This window comes from Coregonus clupeaformis, chromosome 40, assembly GCF_020615455.1.
Source record: "Coregonus clupeaformis isolate EN_2021a chromosome 40, ASM2061545v1, whole genome shotgun sequence".
In the NCBI taxonomy this organism is placed as follows: Eukaryota; Metazoa; Chordata; class Actinopteri; order Salmoniformes; family Salmonidae; genus Coregonus; species Coregonus clupeaformis.
This window is the reverse complement of record NC_059231.1, coordinates 15,581,659-15,589,357: the sequence shown is the minus strand read 5'-3', so window position 1 is coordinate 15,589,357 and position 7,699 is coordinate 15,581,659.

Genomic DNA, 7,699 nt, shown 5'->3' with positions numbered 1-7,699 from the left:
TAGGGCTGCAATTTCTGAGGCTGGTAACTCTATTGAACTTATCCTCTGCAGCAGAGGTAACTCTGGGTCTTCCTTTCCTGTGGCGGTCCTCATGAGTGCCAGTTTCATCATAGCGCTTGATGGTTTTTGCAACTGCACTTGAAGAAACTTTCAAAGTTCTTGACATTTTCTGTATTGACTGACCTTCATGTCTTCAAGTAATGAGCTGTTCTTGCCATAATATGGACTTGGTCTTTTACCAAATAGGGCTATCTTGTGAATACCCCCCCCCCACCCCCCACACACCTTGTCACAACACAACTGATTGGCTCAAATGCATTGAGAAGGAAATACATTCCACAAATTAACTTTCAAGAAGGCACACCTGTTAATTGAAATGCATTCCAGGTGACTACCTCATGAAGCTGGTTGAGAGAATGCCGAGCGTGTGCAAAGCTGTCATCAAGGCAAAGGTAGCTACTTTGAAGAAACTCAAATATAAAATATATTATGATTTGTTTAACACTTTTTTGTTTTCTACATGATTCCATATGTGTTATTTCATAGTTTTTATATCTTCACTATTATTCTACAATGTAGAAAATAGTAAAAATAAAGAAAAACCCTTGAATGAGTAGGTGTCCAAACTTTTGACTGGTACTGTGTATGTATATACAGTGGGGGGGGGGGGATTATTTAGTCAGCCACCAATTGTGCAAGTTCTCCCACTTATAAAGATGAGAGAGGCCTGTAATTATCATCATAGATACACGTCAACTATGACAGACAAATTGAGAAAAGAAAATCCAGAAAATCACATTGTAGGATTTTTTTGAATTTATTTGCCAATTATGGTGGAAAATAAGTATTTGGTCACCTACAAACAAGCAAGATTTCTGGCTCTCACAGACCTGTAACTTCTTCTTTAAGAGGCTCCTCTGTCCTCCACTCGTTACCTGTATTAATGACACCTGATTGAACTTGTTATCAGTATAAAAGACACCTGTCCACAACCTCAAACAGTCACACTCCAAACTCCACTATGGCCAAGACCAAAGAGCTGTCAAAGGACACCAGAAACAAAATTGTAGACCTGCACCAGGCTGGGAAGACTGAATCTGCAATAGGTAAGCAGCTTGGTTTGAAGAAATCAACTGTGGGAGCAATTATTAGGAAATGGAAGACATACAAGACCACTGATAATCTCCCTCGATCTGGGGCTCCACGCAAGATCTCACCCCGTGGTCAAAATGATCACAAGAACGGTGAGCAAAAAATCCCAGAACCACACGGGGGGACCTAGTGAATGACCTGCAGAGAGCTGGGACCTAAGTAACAAAGCCTACCATCAGTAACACACTACGCCGCCAGGGACTCAAATCCTGCAGTGCCAGACGTGTCCCCTTGTTTAAGCCAGTACATGTCCAGGCCCGTCTGAACTTTGCTAGAGTGCATTTGGATGATCCAGAAGAGGATTGGGAGAATGTCATATGGTCAGATGAAACCAAAATATTACTTTTTGGTAAAAACTCAACACACCGCCCGGGCAACGAAGGAGTGGTTTCGTAAGAAGCATTTCAAGGTCCTGGAGTGGCCTAGCCAGTCTCCAGATCTCAACCCCATAGAAAATCTTTGTAGGGAGTTGAAAGTCCGTGTTGCACAGCGACAGCCCCAAAACATCACTGCTCTAGAGGAGATCTGCATGGAGGAATGGGCCAAAATACCAGCAACAGTGTGTGAAAACCTTGTGAAGACTTACAGAAAACGTTTGACCTGTGTCATTGCCAACAAAGGGTATATAACAAAGTATTGAGAAACTTTTGTTATTGACCAAATACTTATTTTCCACCATAATTTGCAAATAAATTCATTAAAAATCCTACAATGTGATTTTCTGGATTTTTTTTTTTTCTCATTTTGTCTGTCATAGTTGACGTGTACCTATGATGAAAATTACAGGCCTCTCTCATCTTTTTAAGTGGGAGAACTTGCACAATTGGTGGCTAACTAAATACTTTTTTCCCCCACTGTATATACTGTGTGCACAATTATTAGGCAAGTTGTATGTTTGAGGATTCATTTTATTATTTAACAACTACAGTGCTCTCGGTCAATCCAAAATGTTAATAAACCTCAAACCTGAATATTTAAGAAAGTAAATGTGAGGTTTTGGCTTTCTTTGGAGAAAATCTATGTGTGCACAATTATTGGGCAGCTATTAGTGTGTAGAATTATTATGCAACTAAATGAAAAACGAAAAGTTCCCCATCTCACTTGTTTATTTTCATCTGTTAAAGTGAGAATAATAAACAAACCACTCAAAATTCACAAATAAACATTTCTGACAAAAAAAAGAAAAAAAAGAATCAGGTGACCAATATAGCCACCCTTCTTTTCAATAACAGTCATAAGCCTTCCATCCATGGAGTCTGTCAGTTTCTTGATCTGTTGACAATCAACTTTTTGTGCAGCAGCAACCACAGTCTCCCAGACACTGGTCAGAGAGGTGTACTGTTTTCCTTCACCGTAAATCGACCGTTTAATAAGGGACCACAAGTTCGCAATAGGGTTTAGGTCAGGTGAAGGGGGCCATGTCATTATTCTTTCATCTTTAAGGCCTTTACTGGCTAGCCACGCAGTGGAGTACTTCGATGCATGCGATGGAGCATTGTCCTGCATAAAAATCATGGTCTTCTTGAAAGATGCAGACTTTTTCCTGTACCACTACTTGAAGAAAGTGTCTTCTAAAAACTGGCAGTAGGTTTGGGAGTTGAGTTTGAGTCCATCTTCAACCTGAAAAGGTCCAACTAGCTCATCTTTAATAATACCAGCCCATACCAGTACCCCACCTCCACCTTGCTGGCGTCTGAGTCGAAGAGGAGCTCCGTGCCCGTTATTGATCCAGCCACGGGCCCATCCCTCTGGTCCGTCAAGAGTCACTCTCATCTCATCAGTCCATAAAACCTTTGAAAAATCTGTCTTCAGATATTTATTGTCCCAGTCTTGACGGTTCAACTTACAGTGGGGAGAACAAGTATTTGATACACTGCCGATTTTGCAGGTTTTCCTACTTATAAAGCATGTAGAGGTCTGTCATTTTTATCATAGGTACACTTCAACTGTGAGAGACGGAATCTAAAACAAAAATCCAGAAAATCACATTGTATGATTTTTAAAGTAATTAATTTGCATTTTATTGCATGACATAAGTATTTGATACATCAGAAAGCAGAACTTAATATTTGGTACAGAAACCTTTGTTTGCAATTACAGAGATCATCGTTTCCTGTAGGTCTTGACCGGTTTCACGCTGCAGCAGGGATTTTGGCCCACTCCTCCATACAGACCTTCTCTTCTTCCCCAAAGAATGATGTTTCCACCTCCATGCTTCACGGTTGGGATGGTGTTCTTGGGGTTGTACTCATCCTTCTTCTTCCTCCAAACACGCCGAGTGGAGTTTAGACCAAACAGCTCTATTTTTGTCTCATCAGACCACATGACCTTCTCCCATTCCTCCTCTGGATCATCCAGATGGTCATTGGCAAACTTCAAACAGGCCTGGACATGCGCTGGCTTGAACAGGGGGACCTTGCGTGCACTGCAGGATTTTAATCCATGACGGCGTAGTGTGTTACTAATGGTTTTCTTTGAGACTGTGGTCCCAGCTCTCTTCAGGTCATTGACCAGGTCCTGCCGTGTAGTTCTGGGCTGATCCCTCACCTTCCTTGTGATCATTGATGCCCCACGAGGTGAGATCTTGCATGTTGCCTTCTCACCAAGCTGCTTGCCTATTGTCCTGTAGCCCATCTCAGCATTGTGCAGGTCTACAATTTTATCCCTGATGTCCTTACACAGCTCTCTGGTCTTGGCCATTGTGGAGAGGTTGGAGTCTGTTTGATTGAGTGTGTGGACAGGTGTCTTTTATACAGGTAACGAGTTCAAACAGGTGCAGTTAATACAGGTAATGAGTGGAGAACAGGAGGACTTCTTAAAGAAAAACTAACAGGTCTGTGAGCCAATTCTTACTGGTTGGTAGGTGATCAAATACTTATGTCATGCAATAAAATGCAAATTAATTACTTTAAAATCATTCAATGTGATTTTCTGGATTTTTGTTTTAGATTCCGTCTCTCACAGTTGAAGTGTACCTATGATAAAAATTACAGACCTCTACATGCTTTGTAAGTAGGAAAACCTGCAAAATCTGCAGTGTATCAAATACTTGTTCTCCCCACTGTATGTGTCTTGTTCAGTGGTGGTCGGGTTTCAGCCTTCCTTACCTTGGCCATGTCTCTGAGCACTGAACACCTTGTACTTCTGGGCACTCCAGGTAGGTTGAAGTTCTGGAATATGACAGCACTGGGGGATAATGGGTTCCTGGTAGCTTCACGTTGGATTCTTCTCAAATCTTTGGCAGTTAATTTGCGTCTTTTTTTCTCAACATGGTTCTTGCGACCCTGTTGATTATTTGCAACAAAACGTTTGATGGTTCTGTGATCATGCCCCAATATCTTAGCAATTTCAAGAGTGCTGCATCCCTCTGAAATACTTTTTATAATTTATGACTTTTCAGAGTCAGTTAAATCTCTTTTTTGGCCCATTTTGCCTGAGGAAAAGAAGCTGCCTAATAATTATACACACCTTGATATAGGGTGTTGATCTCCTTAGGCCACACCCTCCCTTATTACACAAATACTCATCACCTGATATGCTTAAATCCAATAAGCATTCCAGTTTATACAGCTTGGAGTTGGAAAATATGCATAATAATGATGATATGGTCAAAATACAGACTTGCCTAATAATTGTCACTTAGGGTCACTTAGAAATGTCCTTGTTTTTGAAAGAAAAGCAATTTTTTTGTCCATTAAAATAACATCAAATTGACCAGAAATACAGTGTAGACATTGTTAATGTTGTAAATGGCTATTGTAGCTGGAAACGGCAGATTTTTTATGGAATATCTACATAGGTGTACAGAGACCCATTATCAGCAACCATCAGTCCTGTGTTCCAATGGCACGTTGTGTTTGTTAATCCAAGTTTATCATTTTAAAAGGCTAATTGATCATTAGAAAACCCTTTGTAATTATGTTAGCGCAGCTGAAAACTGTTGTGCTGATTAAAGAAGCAATAAAACTGTCCTTCTTGAGACTAGTTGAGTATCTGGAGCATCAGCAATTGTGGGTTCGATTACAGGCTCAAAATGGCCAGAAACAAATAACTTTCTTCTGAAACTCGTCAGTCTATTCTTATTCTGAGAAATGAAGGCTATTCCATGCGAGAAATTGCCAAGAAACTGAAGATCTCGTACAACGCTGTGTACTACTCCCTTCACAGAACAGCGCAAACTGGCTCTAACCAGAATAGAAAGAGGAATGGGAGGCCCCGGTGCACAACTGAGCAAGAGGACAAATACATTAGAGTGTCTAGTTTGAGAAACAGACGCATCACAGGTCCTCAACTGGCAGCTTCATTAAAAAGTACCCGCAAAACACCAGTCTCAACGTCAACAGTGAAGAGGCGACTCCGGGATGCTGACCTTCTAGGCAAAGTTGCAAAGAAAAAGCCATATCTCAGACTGGCCAATAAAAATCAAAGGTTAAGATGGGCAGTCTGAGATATGGCTTTTTATTTGCAACTCTGCCTAGAGAAGTACTGGCAATGCTTCACTTACACAGTACATTCATTTATCTCAGGTCAACCACGTCAAGTTGACTGTCATGATGTATGTCCTTTCATGTGCATGATAGCAAAGTGTTAAACAAATCAAAATACACTGCTCAAAAAAATAAAGGGAACACTTAAACAACTCAATGTAACTCCAAGTCAATCACACTTCTGTGAAATCAAACTGTCCACTTAGGAAGCAACACTGATTGACAATAAATGTCACATGCTGTTGTGCAAATGGTTTAGACAACAGGTGGAAATTATAGGCAATTAGCAAGACACCCCCAATAAAGAAGTGGTTCTGCAGGTGGTGACCACAGACTACTTCTCAGTTCCTATGCTTCCTGGCTGATGTTTTGGTCACTTTTGAATGCTGGCGGTGCTTTCACTCTAGTGGTAGCATGAGACGGCGTCTACAACCCACACAAGTGGCTCAGGTAGTGCAGCTCATCCAGGATGGCACATCAATGCGAGCTGTGGCAAGAAGGTTTGCTGTGTCTGTCAGCGTAGTGTCCAGAGCATGGAGGCGCTATCAGGATACATGCCGACGTGGAGGAGGCCGTAGGAGGGCAACAACCCAGCAGCAGGACCGCTACCTCCGCCTTTGTGCAAGGAGGAGCAGGAGGAGCACTGCCAGAGCCCTGCAAAATGACCTCCAGCAGGCCACAAATGTGCATGTATCTGCTCAAACGGTCAGAAACAGACTCCATGAGGGTGGTATGAGGGCCCGACGTCCACAGGTGGGGGTTGTGCTTACAGCCCAACACCGTGCAGGACGTTGGCATTTGCCAGAGAACACCAAGATTGGCAAATTCGCCACTGGCGCCCTGTGCTCTTCACAGATGAAAGCAGGTTCCACACTGAGCACATGTGACAGACGTGACAGAGTCTGGAGACGCCGTGGAGAACGTTCTGCTGCCTGCAACATCCTCCAGCATGACCGGTTTGGCGGTGGGTCAGTCATGGTGTGGGGTGGCATTTCTTTGGGGGCCGCACAGCCCTCCATGTGCTCGCCAGAGGTAGCCTGACTGCCATTAGGTACCGAGATGAGATCCTCAGACCCCTTGTGAGACCATATGCTGGTGCGGTTGGCCCTGGGTTCCTCCTAATGCAAGACAATGCTAGACCTCATGTGGCTGGAGTGTGTCAGCAGTTCCTGCAAGAGGAAGGCATTGATGCTATGGACTGGCCCCGCCCGTTCCCCAGACCTGAATCCAATTGAGCACATCTGGGACATCATGTCTCGCTCCATCCACCAACGCCACGTTGCACCACAGACTGTCCAGGAGTTGGCGGATGCTTTAGTCCAGGTCTGGGTGGAGATCCCTCAGAGACCATCCGCCACCTCATCAGGAGCATGCCCAGGCGTTGTAGGGAGGTCATACAGGCACGTGGAGGCCACACACACTACTGAGCCTCATTTTGACTTGTTTTAAGGACATCACATCAAAGTTGGATCAGCCTGTAGTGTGGTTTTCCACTTTAATTTCGAGGGTGACTCCAAATCCAGACCTCCATGGGTTGATAAATTTGATTTCCATTGATCATTTTTGTGTGATTTTGTTGTCAGCACATTCAACTATGTAAAGAAAAAAGTATTTAATAAGATTATTTCATTCATTCAGATCTAGGATGTGTTGTTTAAGTGTTCCCTTTATTTTTTTGAGCAGTGTATATTTTATATTAAAATAGCCACCCTTTGCCTTGATGACAGCTCTGCACACTCTTGGCATTCTCTCAACCAGCTTCACCTGGAATGCTTTTCCAACAATCTTGAAGGAGTTCCCACATATGCTGAGAACTTGTTGGCTGCTTTTCCTTCACTCTGCCGTCCGACTCATCCCAAGCCATCTCAATTGGGTTGAGGTCGGGGGATTGTGGAGGCCAGGTCATCTGATGCAGCACTCCATCACTCTCCTTCTTGGTAAAATAGTCCTTACACAGCCTAGAGGTGTGTTGGGTTATTGTCCTGTTGAAAAACAAATGATAGTCCCACTAAGACCAAACCAGATGGGATGGCATATCGCTGCAGAATGCTGTGGTAGCC